This window comes from Muntiacus reevesi, chromosome 2 (assembly GCF_963930625.1).
Source record: "Muntiacus reevesi chromosome 2, mMunRee1.1, whole genome shotgun sequence".
Lineage (NCBI taxonomy): Eukaryota > Metazoa > Chordata > Mammalia > Artiodactyla > Cervidae > Muntiacus > Muntiacus reevesi.
Window position 1 is genome coordinate 264,315,258 of NC_089250.1, and position 13,287 is coordinate 264,328,544.

The window sequence follows — 13,287 nt, forward strand, 5'->3', positions numbered from 1 at the left end:
GAAACCACCCACCCCGGCCAAGCATCAGAGTAACCACTTGCACGAGTTACCAGGACCAGGAGGTCCTGGTAAGGAATGCAGAACTAATAAGCTGCCACCAATCACAAGACTTCGAGAAAGGTCAAAAGGAGAGAGGAGACTCCAGTCCACGTGTCCTACCAACCTCCCAGAATCCTTCTGGTTGGAATCCATCTTGGCTGAGCGATGTGAGCACCACCAGGAAGGAGCCTGAGTTGGAATGATTGGCCAGAGACAACCTGGAAACTAACCCAGTTGCTGTAAAACCCGAGACAGAGCCACATGGCAGAGCAGTCCTCCTGGGTTCCCTTAGCTGCCTGCTCTCCACCTGGCATCCCTTCCCAATAAAGTCTCTTGCTTTGTCAGCACGTGTGTCTTCTTCACATCCTAATGAAAGCCGAATGCGCTGGCCAAGAGCCCGGCAATGCAACCAGGCTGCTGAAACTTACTCCTGGCTCTGCCATTTCCTGGCTGTGTGACCCTCATTATGAGCCACTGTTCAAGGGACCTCTCTGTGCCTCTATTCCCTCACCTGTAACGGATGGGTCATATGAGGATTACGCAAGCTGATATGTGCAAAGCATTAGAGTCTCTGCCTAAAATAAGTGCTTCATAGCTGCTAATAATTATCATCATAATGATTAAAGTCACCATGTGATACATATAGGAACCACACATTTAGTGCTGGTTTGTTTCTAAAGAAACGTGTCTTAGATCATGAAAGTATTATCAATAATTATATGTCTACAACTTGATAACAGAAAACAACCAATTGAAAAATGGGCAGACCTAAAGAGATATTTCTCCAGAAAAGAAATACAGATGGCAATAGGCATGTGAAAAATATGCTCAACATCACTCATTATTAGAGAAATGCAAATCAAAACTATGACGAGTTAACACCTTGTGCTGGTCAGAATGGCCATCATTAAAAAGTCTACAAATAACAAATGCTGGAGAGGGTGTGGAGAAAAGGGAACCCTCCTACACTTCTGGTAGGAATATAAGTTGGTGCAGCCACTATGAAAAACAGTATGGAGGTTCCTCGGAAAAAAAGTCGACTTACCATATGATCCAGCAACTCCACTCCTGGACATATACCCAGACAAAACTATAATTAAAAAAGATACATACACCCCTATGTTCATAGCAGCACTAGTCACAACAGTCAAAACATAGAAACAAATGCCTATCAACAGATGAATGGATAAAGATGATGTAGTACATCTATATATACAATTGAATACTACTCAGCCATAAAAATAATGCCTTATGCAACAACATGGATGCAATTAGAGATTATCATACTAAGTAAGTCAAAGAGAAAGACAAATACCATATGTGTGGAATCTAAACCATGGCACATATGAACCTATCTACAAAACACAAACAGACTCATAGGACAGATTTGTGGTTGCTGGGCTGAGGGTGGGCAGTGGGAGGGGGATGGACTGGGAGTTCGGGGCTGGTAGATGCAAATTATTACATTTAGAATGGATAGATAAGAATGTTGGTTAAAGTTGCTGGCCCCTTGGTCATAAAACAGTGGTACCAAGTATGTAAGCAGTTATTGTATTCTTTTTTTAAAAAAACTGTGCTGCATAGCTTGCAGGATGTTAGTTCCCCAACCAGGGATTGAACCCAAGCTCAGCAGTGAAAGCACGGAGTCCCACCTACTGGACCACCAGGGAATTCCCAGTTATTGTATTCTTAATTGCCATTCACTCACAGAAAAAAACAGTGATAGTTTTGCTTAAGAATGTACTTGATGAAACAGTAAAAGTTATTAATTTTACCTAGTAACTCAGGTAAATTAGGCATTTGTTTATGGACAACACCCTTTTCTTAAAAGAACAACTGAGAAACTACAGTTGGTTACATCTAGGTATTTGGCAGAACTTTTTGGAAGTGAGCACTGTCATTTCAAAGAAAGTTACTGTCAGTATCTGTTGCCAATGACAAAACTTAACGCTTTCAAGAAACTATAAGGGACTTCCCTGATGGTCCAGTGGGTAAGACACCACACTTCCACTGAAGGGTGCATGGTTCAATCCCTGGTAATCCACACGCCATGCATTGTGTCCAAAAGAAAAAGAAAAAGAAAGTATCAGAATTTTGGAAAATTTGTATCACTAAGAGCTTGACAGGTTTCCAGTGCTTAAAGACTTCAGGTCTTTAAAGATAGAACTTTTCTGATGAGATGGATGATGGTATTGACAAATGTGATTTTTAAAGGTATTGTGAAATCAATGTATTTGAAAGATCTACAAAATTCAGTCATTTAGTATTTTCCAAACGAGGGATGCGCAATTTCACAAAACCACGAATAGATAAAAGACTCAAAAAAGTACAGGACAAACCGAAGAATTTTAATGGACTAGAGTAAGAAGGTACTCTGAGATGGTTTCAGGTTGTACACTGCAATAACCTTAAGAAATCATCACATACAGGACTTAGGTGCGGTATCAAAGGTGATCATTACCTGTAAAGTCTATTAACCTTTTCTTTCTTAATTGTAACTGTGGGGCTGGGTTTTTGTTATTAGTTCAACCAAAATAATATATCACCACAGGTAACAGAAGATATGAAAATCCAGCTATTTTTCTCATAAAAAATAAAGAGAATTGCAAAAATGTAGAACACTGCTACTCTTCTTGTTAAATTTGTTTTTGGAAATAAGTTTTCTCATAAAAGCTAGTTCTGTTATTAGTTTGTTTTAAAAATAGATTAATAAAAGTTTTAAAGTAATTTTTAAAAAGTATTACTATTCCTAAACAGTAAATAACACTTTTCATCGGGTCACCCTAAATGTAATTTGTATAAAGCCCTTAGACTGGAACTTAACAACTAAGGTGTAACTACTGGCATCCCTCACAACCAAATAAATAGTGCGAATATATTTACAGGAGAAGAATGCCAAGTCCTACTCACATGGGGCCCTGGGCCAGGAGCCGAGGGGTCAGTCACTCCCTCCAGTATAGTTCAGTTCAGTCGTTCAGTCGAGTCCGACTCTTTACAACTCCATGGACTGTAGCACGCCAGGCTTCCCTGTCCATCACCAACTCGCAGAGCTTGCTCAAACTCAATGTGTCCATCGAGTTGGTGATGCCATCCAACCATCTCATCCTCTGTCGTCCCCTTCTCCTCCTGCCTTCAATCTTTCCCAGAATCAGGGTCTTTTCAAATGAGTCAGTTCTTCGATTCAAGAGGCCAAAGTATTGCACCGAAGTGGCCACTCCCCTCACGTCGGCGCAAGTCCTTAAGAAATCAGGGCTGGGGAAGGAAAGGAGTTTGTGAAGTATCACCATGGCCCAAATGAACCACAGAGGGGCTTCCAACGCTATTAGGGAAGAATTGCTATTAATCCATTTTACAGATGTGCAAACAGAAGCATAGAGAGATTATAAAATCTGCCCAATATTACACTGCTAGAAAATGGCTGACAGATGAGAGAGGTGAGCTGGGGCAAGTGAGCATGGAAGGGACTGCAACCCGGGCCCCGCGCCCAACTCCGGGTGAGGATATCTCCCCAAACTCTAGCCGACTCCGTCTAATTGAACTAAAAATGTCCTTACACCTCAAACATCCTCTTTCCTCCTTAAGCCCACAACCCGGTTGCTGCTGCTTGCAGAGCAACTCTAAGTTCGGAAAAGTTGCCGGAAGCGAAACTGACAATCACTACAAAGGGAGAGTTGGTCACAACCTCGTCCGCCTGGGCCGGAAGTGCCTGCAACCACCTGGAGCCCTAGATCAATGTTTCCCAGAATACCCCATCATGGCCCTTTGGGAACGGAAGTGCCTGGGCCACCACGGAGTTCCAGGACTACACTTCCCAGAATGCGGGAGGAGCCAACATCCTCTGCCCGGGGAGTGCCCGAGGGTATTCTCAACTCCAGAGCGGTGCTTCCCAGAATGCCGCGGGAGATCGCTGTCCATGGTCCTGCCAAGTACTTGTGGCTAAGGAGGGAATCCTGGGCAACACTTTCTACAGTGGCCTAGGGCAAAGAAGACTACAGTCCAGTCTTCTAGGACAGAAACGTGGATCACTACCTTAAGTATCTGGATTAAATTTTCCAGAGCCCTAGAGGGGAAAACATTCGATAGACATGGTTCTGGAGCCCAAATGGCACACACACACAAAAAGAAAGAGCTCTAGCGGACTGAGCACCACTGACAGCTTGCCCGGCCAGAAGTTTCTTTTTCCAGATTCTAGAGCGACTGCAAGGTAGTACTTACTGTCATGAAGCCCTTGGGTGTTATGAATAAGTGGGTTCAACTTGGATGAATTCTGTGCTGCTGACTGAGCCCAGTTTTCCCTTTTATCACTCCCCCCTCTTTTTTCATGTAACTATACTAATAAGCTATTGTCAAGAAAATACCTTGTATAGGAGAGAAAAGTGAAGCTTGAACTATGGAAAGAAAATTAAAATCGTTAAAGAATGGGAGCAATGTGTGAGTTAAAAATGGAGATCCTGAAAGAGGACTGGCCTGAACTGCAATGGAAAATTTAAGGAACACAAGATCTCAGTCTTACCTCGACTGGATTGCCTTCTTTGTTCCATGTGTCCCTGGATGCATCTGAAACTCCTACCAGTGTCAGCTGGTGTAGACTGTTGATTCAGAAGTATTCAGTTCAGTTCAGTCGCTGTCATGCTGACTCTTTATGACCCCATGGACTGCAGCACGCCAGGCTTCCCTGTCCATCACCAACTCCCTAAGCTTGCTCAAAACATGTCCATCGAGTTGGTGATGCCATCAACCACCAGAAGTACTAAGAAATCACAAAAAGGCAAATGTTCCTCAGGTCATAATGCAGAAGTATTTAAAACTTCCAGCATTTCCTTAGTCTTAATTTCTCACTTTAAAAGTGAATGAAAGCTACACTGGCAGGGAACTGCAGTAAACACTGCAATATTTAAAAGGGTAAATCCTATATAAAATTTTGAGAATATTTCTTCTTTATCTTGAGATATCACATCACCTACTACTAACCTGCTCTTGGCACAGTAAATCCAATAAACTAATGATATGTCTTGTTATTCCACAAGCCAGTTGAAATCAGAGAGGCCATGATGCTCAAGTCTAGAAAAACTACAACAACAAAACTGATTATCTCCAAAACTGAAAAATCTCACAAAGTCCAAAAAGGCTGTCCTGTCTACTTTTCAATGGCATAAGAATGAAATAATCTGTAGTGAAAACTTAAAAAAAAACGCACTGGAGAAAAAAGTTAAATGTGCATAAACACATCTTACAAATAAAACATTATCAACATGCTTCCCCACATGCTTCATCTAATTTTTCCTTCCTTTTTTTATAACTGAAATAAGTACAAATCCATGATATCTTGTCACTTTTCCCTTAAATATTTTCATATATTTCTCAAAAACATAAGGACATTTATTTGCATAACCACAATCTAGGTGGCGCAGTGGTAAATAATCTGCCTGCAGGAGAAGCTGGAGACACGGGTTCAATCCCTGGGTCGGGAACAGCCCCTGGAACAGGAAACGGCAACCTGCTCTAGTATTCTTGCCTAGGAAATACCATGGACAGAGGAGCCTGGAGGGTTACAGTCCATGGGATTGCAAAGAGTGGGACACAAGTGAACATGCACTCACACACATACTCATGTAATACCGGTATCACATTGAACAAAATTAATAGTCTCTTTAATATTAATTTACTTTATCCTTATTTGAAGTTCCAAATTCTTTCAAGTGTTTTACACTTGCTTTTTTAATCAATATCAAAACATGTCCATTCAATGCATGATTTTTCCATCAGTCTGGTGACCCTCCTGCATCTTTGTATTGTCCACTTTTTTTTCACTAGAAAAATATTTCATTCTAGTAAGTGTATAGTTCCATCTCATTTGGGTTTTAATTTTAATTTCCTTGGTGATAGTGATGCTGATTCTAATGTCATGTCCTTAATTCAGTCATATATGTTCTTTGGCTAAGTGTCTGTTCAAAATTTTTGCTTATATACTTTTTTTAATGGGCTATTTTCTTGGTGTTGAACACAAGTTCTTTTTTAATGTTATGTTTCACAAATATTTTCTCCCAGTCTGTAGCTTCTCTTTGTATTTTTACAAATGTCTTTTGAAAAGCTGAGGTTTAAAATTTCGATGAAGCCCAACTTACCAAATTTTCTTGTATGGATCATAATAAAAACTCCTTCCCTATTCAAGCTGACAGGTGTTGAAAAACTGTCCAGTTTTTTAAAAAACTTTTTATTATTTAGGATTAAAAGTTTGAATGAAGATCCATTTTGAGTAAACTTTTTATACGGTGTGGTGTATAGGTTGAGATTCACTCTTTTGCACATTGATGTTTAATTATTCCTGCACATTTCAGTGAAATACTATTTCTCTCATTGAATTGCCTAGGCATACTTTTAAAAATATCAATTGACCACAAATGTGAGTCTATTTTTGGACTCTATTTAACATCCTACTGCTCTATATGTTTATTGTTTTACACACTGTCTCAATTTACAGTAACTTTATAGTTACTGTAACTTTATGATAAGTATTGAGATCAGATATTATGAGTCTTCAAACATTGTTCTTCATTTTTTATATTTTTAAGGCTGTTCTTGTTTCTTTGCTTTTTGCAAAGATATTTTAAATAGCTTGTCAATTTCTGCAACAACTCCTGCTGTGATATTGAGCAGGACCATGGGCTTCCTTTTGGCTCAGCTGGTAAAGAATCTGCCTGCAAAGTGGGAGACCTGGGATTGATTCCTGGGTTGGGAAGACCCCCTGGAGAAGGGAAAGGCTATCCACTCCAGTATTCTGGCCTGGAGAATTCCATGGACTGTGTAGTCCAAGGCGTTGCAAAGAGTCAGACACAACTGAGCATTCAAGTTCATGTTCATGTTGCACTTACAGATCAATTTAGGATAAATGGCTTACCAATATTGACTCTTCCATTCTATGGAAAAAACTCTTTATTTGTTTGAATAGTCTTTTAATTCTTCCATCAGTAATTTTATTGTGCAGCATAGAGATCACACACACCCCCATCACAACCACCAAATTATATATTTGGCACTACTGTAATTGGTACTATGCTGTGTGATTAATTGCTCAGTGATACCCGACTCTCTGTGGCCCATGGACCATAGTCCACCAGGTTCCTCTGTCCATGGGATTTCCCGGGCAAGAATACTGGAGCAGGTTGCCATTTCCTACTCTAGGGGGTCTTCCTCACTCAGGGATCAAAGTGTGTCTCTTGGCATCCCCTGCATTCGCAGGCAGATTCTTTACCACTAGTGCCACCTAGGAAGCCCGTAACTGGTAATGCTTTTTTGGCTGCGCCAGTGTCTTGGTTGTAGTATGAGGGATCTTTCATTGTAGCACATGGGCTTCTCTCTAGTTGTGGCCTGTCGGCTTCAGAGCCCATGGGTTCAGTAGTTGTGGCAGGCATGTTGCCTGCAGCATGTGAGATCTTATAACCCCCACCAGGGATAGACTCTGTGTTTTCTACCTTAGAAGACAGATTCTTAACCAGTGGATGATCAGGGAAGTTCCTGCTTTTTTCTTTCTTAATTTCAGTTTCCAATAGTTCAAGCATAGTGATTTTATGTTTTGTTTTCTTTTTGTCCACGACCCAAGGCAGGCAGGATGTGGGATCTTAGTTCTCTGCCCAAGTTTTCAACCCAAGCCCCATATAGTGGAAGCAAGGAGTCTTAACTACTGGACCACCAGGGAAGTCCTGATTTTGTATATTTTTGTATATTTGTATACTGGCCTGTGACTTTGCTAAACTCACTACTTCTACTACTTTTTCTGTTGATTCTTTGGACTTTTCTGCATAGAGAATCTTGCCTTTAACAATTAGAGAGTTTTGTTTCTCCCTTTTCTATCTGTATATCTTTTCTTTTTCTCATTTTAGTGCACGGGCTTTTAGCTCCTATATGATGTTGACGTGGGTGGTGAGAGTAGAAATCTTTCACTTCTTTCCAAACTTTGGGTAAAAGCTTCAATCAGTTCAGCTCAGTCACTCAGTCATGTCCAACTCTTGTGACCCCATGGACTGTAGCACGCCAGGCTTCCCTGTCCATCACCAACTCCCAGAGCTTGCTCAAACTCATGTCCATCAAGTCTGTGATGCCATCCAGCTATTTCATCCTCTGTCGTCCCCTTCTCCTCCTGCCTTCATTCTTGCCCAGCATCAGGGTCTTTTCTAAGGAGTCAATTCTTCGCATCAAGTGGCCAAAGTATTGGAGCTTCAGCATCAGTCCTTCCAATGAATATTCAGGACTGATTTCCTTTAGGACTGACTGATTTGATCTCCTTGCAGTTCAAGGGACGCTCAAGAGTCTTCTCCAATGCCACAGTTCAGAAGCATCAATTCTTTGGTGCTCTTTTTGATCATATAAAGCTTTCTTTATGGTCCAGCTTTCACATCCATACATGACTACTGGGAAAATCATAGCTTCGACTAGATGAGCCTTTGTTGGCAAAGTAATGTCTCTGCTTTTTAATATGTTGTCTAGGTTGGCCACAGCTTTTCTTCCAAGGAAGCGTTTTTTTTTATTTCATGGCTGCAGTCACCATCTGCAGTGATTTTGGAGCACAAGAAAATAAAGTCTGTCACTGTTTCCACTGTTTCCCTGTATATTTGCCATGAAATGATGGGACCAGATGCCATGATCTTAGTTTTTTGAATGTTGAGTTTTAAGCCAGTTTCTTCACTTTTTAAAGCTACTTTTTTCACTAAAAGCTTCAGTCATTCACCATGAAAAATAGTGCAACCCAGGGACTTCCCTGACTGTTCAGTGGCTAAGACTTCTCATGCCCAATGTAGGAGGCTCAGGTTCAATCTCTGGTCAGGGAACTAGATTCCCATATGCATGCCAGAACTAAGAGTACACACATAGCAACAAAGATCCTGTGTGCCATAGCTAAGACCCAGCTCAGCCAAATACATAAATATTTTTTAAATGATGTTGTCAAACATTGTAAATCAACTATACTATGAAAAAAGACAAAAAAATTGATGTTATCAGTATTTTGCCAACATCCTTTATCAATTCAATGAAGTTTCCCTTATATTCATAGTTTTTTCTTTTTCTTCTGAGTCATGAATGGATGTTTAAATGCTTTTCCTACAGCTCTTCTTTTCTGTGGATATATATAATGAACTAGACAGACTAATTTCCATATACTGAAACAATCTGCATTTCCAGAAGCTATACCACTTTGTCACGAAGCATTATCCTTTTTTATTAATTGCTGAACATGATAATATCTTGTTGAGGATTCTGTGTCTTCGTTCATGAAGGATACTAGTCAATAATTTTCCATTCTTATAATGTGACTGTTGGGTTTACTTATCAGTGTAACCCTAGTTTCACCATAAAATCACTTAGAAAAGTTTCACTTCTAATTTTTTTTGAAGATTTTTGGGTAGAATTAGTGTCATTTTTTCCCCTTATATGTTGGCTAAAATTTGCCAGTAAAGCCATCTGCCCCTAGGTTGTCTTTGTTAGAAGGTTTTTAATCTGTTAATTCAACTTTAAGCAATAAAGTACTATTCCTGTTTGTCCACTTCTTGTGTGTCCATAAGTAACTTGTGTCTTTCAAGGATCCTGTACATTTTGCGTAAACTGTCAAATTTGGGGGAACAAAAGTGTTCCTCATGTTTTCATAAATGGATTCCTAATATTCATGGAGACCTCAACACTGACAAACCATGCAGTGTGGACACTCTGGGACTGATGCTCCTGGTGCAACAGGTATCACTAACTTAACATAGTTTAATTCCATTTGGGTTAGAGAATGTATAAGTTTACTTTGTAAAAATGTGGCACGTCTTGTTTTATGGCCCAGCACACAATTTATCTTGGTGAATGTTCCAAATGTACTTGAAAGGAATGTGTATTTGATCACTGTTGGATGAAGTGTCCTCTAACTGGTAATTAAGTCAAGTTGGGTAGTAAGTAGTGCTGTTCAAGACCTCTGTATCTTTAGTGATGATCCCTCAATTTGTTTCTATCCATTACTAAGATAACTGCTGAGGTCTCCGACTATACTCGTGATTTCTTATCAGGTTTTGCTTCATGAATCTTGAAACTCTGTTGTTAGAGGCATACACATTTAGCATTGCACGTTTGCTTTTAGTATGCCCAGTAATAGCCTTTGTATAAATTCTTTGATGATATTAACATAGCTAGTCCAGCTTTCTTTTGATTAGTTTTAGCATGGCATACAGAGAAGGCAATGGCAACCCACTCCAGTATTCTTGCTTGTAAAATCCCATGGATGGAGGAGCCTGGTAGGCTGCAGTTCATGGGGTTGCAAAGAGTCAGACACGACTGAGCGACTTCACTTTCACTTTTCACTTTCATGCACTGGAGAAGGAAATGGCAACCCACTCCAGTGGTCTTGCCTGGAGAATGCCAGAGACAGAGGAGCCTTGGTAGGCTGCCGTCTATGGGGTCACACAGAGTCGGACACGACTGAAGTGACTTAGCAGCAGCAGCATGACATAACATTTTCTATGTTAGTATTTTAACCTACTTATCGTTTTACATTTAAAAACCTTCTTAAACATAGAACATACAGTTGGGTCTTGTTTTTTTTTCTCTTAAGAGACAGTCTGTTTTAAATGGTGTGTTTAGAGCATTTACATTTAATGTAATTATTGCCTACTATCGTGCCACTTGTTTCCTATTTGTACCATGTATTATTTGTTCTACTTATCTATCTGCTTTGGGATTTGCATTTTATCTCCACTACTGACTTATTAGTTATATGCCACTTAAAGTTTTTTAAAACAGTTGCTTTATACTCATTTTTCACAATATTGACTCTTCCAATCCATGAAAAAAATATATTTCTTTCTTTTTTTTTTAATTTCTTTGGCTTTATTTTATTTATTTTTTCATCTATTTTTATTAGTTGGAGGCTAATTATTTTACAATATTGTAGTGGTTTTTGTCATACATTGACATGAATCAGCCATGGATTTACATGTATTCCCCATCCCAATCCCCCCGCCCACCTCCCTCTCCACGCGATTCCCCTGGGTCTTCCCAGTGCACCAGTCCCAAACACTTGTCTCATGTATCCATCCTGGGCTGGTGATCAGTTTCACCCTAGATAATATACATGTTTCAATGCTATTCCCTCGAAACATCCCACCCTCGCCTTCTCCCACAGAGTCCAAAATTCTGTTCTGTTCATCTGTGGCTCTTTTTCTGTCTTCCATATAGGGTTATCGTTACCATCTTTCTAAATTCCATATATATGCGTTAGTATGCTGTCTTGGTCTTTATCTTTCTGGCTTACTTCACTCTGTATAATGGGCTCCAGTTTCATCCATCTCATTAGAACTGCTTCAAATGAATTCTTTTTAATGGCTGAGTAATAGTCCATGGTGTATATGTACCACAGCTTCCTTATCCATTCGTCTGCTGATGGGCATCTAGGTTGCTTCCATGTCCTGGCTATTCTAAATAGTGCTGTGATGAACATTGGAGTACACGTGTCTCTTTCAGTTCTGGTTTCCTCAGTGTGTATGCCCAGGAGTGGGATTGCTGGGTCATATGGCAGTTCTAATTCCAGTATTTTAAGGAATCTCCACACTGTTCTCCATTGCGGCTCTTCTAGTTTGCATTCCCACCAACAGTGTAAGAGGGTTCCCTTTTCTCCACACCTTCTCCAGCACTTATTGCTTGTAGACTTTTGGATAGCAGCCATCCTGACTGGCGTGTAATGGTACCTCATTGTGGTTTTGATTTGCATTTCTCTGATAATGAGTGATGTTGAGCATCTTTTCATGTGTTTGTTAGTCATCTGTATGTCTTCTTTGGAGAAATGTCTGTTTAGATCTTTGGCCCATTTTTTGATTGGGTCATTTATTTTTCTGGAATTGAGCTGCAGGAGTTGCTTGTATATTTTTGAGATTAATCCTTTGTCTGTTGCTTCATTTGCTATTATTTTCTCCCATTTTGAAGGCTGTCTTTTCACCTTGCTTATAGTTTCCTTTGTCGTGCAAAAGCTTTTAAGTTTCATTAGGTCCCATTTGTTTATTTTTGCTTTTATTTTCAATATTCTGGGAGGTGGGTCATAGAGGATCTTGCTGTGATTTACATCAGAGAGTGTTTTGCCTATATCCTCCCCTAGGAGTTTTATAGTTTCTGGTCTTACATTAGATCTTTAATCCATTTTGAGTTTATTTTTGTGTATGGTGTTAGAAAGTGTTCTAGTTTCATTCTTTTACAAGTGGTTGACCACTTTTCCCAGCACCACTTGCTAAAGAGGTTGTCTTTTTTCCATTGTATATTCTTGCCTCCTTTGTCGAAGATAAGGTGTTCATAGGTATGTGGATTTGTCTCAGGGCTTTCTATTTTGTTCCATTGATCTATAATTCTGTCTTTGTGCCACTACCATACTGTCTTGATGACTGTGGCTTTGTAGTAGAGTCTGAAGTCAGGCAGGTTGATTCCTCCAGTACCATTCTTCTTTCTCAAGATTACTTTGGCTATTCGAGGTTTTTTTTATTTCCATACAAATTGTGAAATTATTTGTTCTAGTTCTGTGAAAAATACCATTGGTAGCTTGATAGGGATTGCATTGAATCTATAGATTGCTTTGGGTAGTATAGCCTTTTGACAATATTGCTTCTTCCAATCCATGAACATGATATATTTCTCCATCTATTTGTGTCCTCTTTGATTTCTTTCATCAGTGTTCTATAGTTATATATATATAGGTCTTTTGTTTCTTTAGGTAGATATATACTCCTAAGTATTTTATTCTTTTTGTTGCAATGGTGAATGGTATTGTTTCCTTAATTTCTCTGTTTTCTCATTGTTAGTGTATAGGAATGCAAGGGATTTCTGTGTGTTAATTTTATATCCTGCAAATTTACTATATTCATTGATTAGCTCTAGTAATTTTCTGGTAGAGTCTTTAGGGTTTTTTATGTAGAGGATCATGTCATCAGCAAACAGAGAGTTTTACTTCTTCTTTTCCTATCTGGATTCCTTTTATTTCTTTTTCTGCTCTGATTGCTGTGGCCAAAACTTCCAAAACTATGTTGAATAGTAGTGGTGAGAGTGAGCACCCTCGTCTTGTTCCTGATTTCAGGGGAAATGCTTTCATTTTTTCACCATTGAGGATAATGTTTGCTGTGGGTTTGTCATATATAGCTTTCATTATGTTGAGGTATGTTCCTTCTATTCCTGCTTTCTGGAGAGTTTTTATCATAAATGGATGTTGAATTTTGTCAAAGGCTTTTTCTGCATTTATTG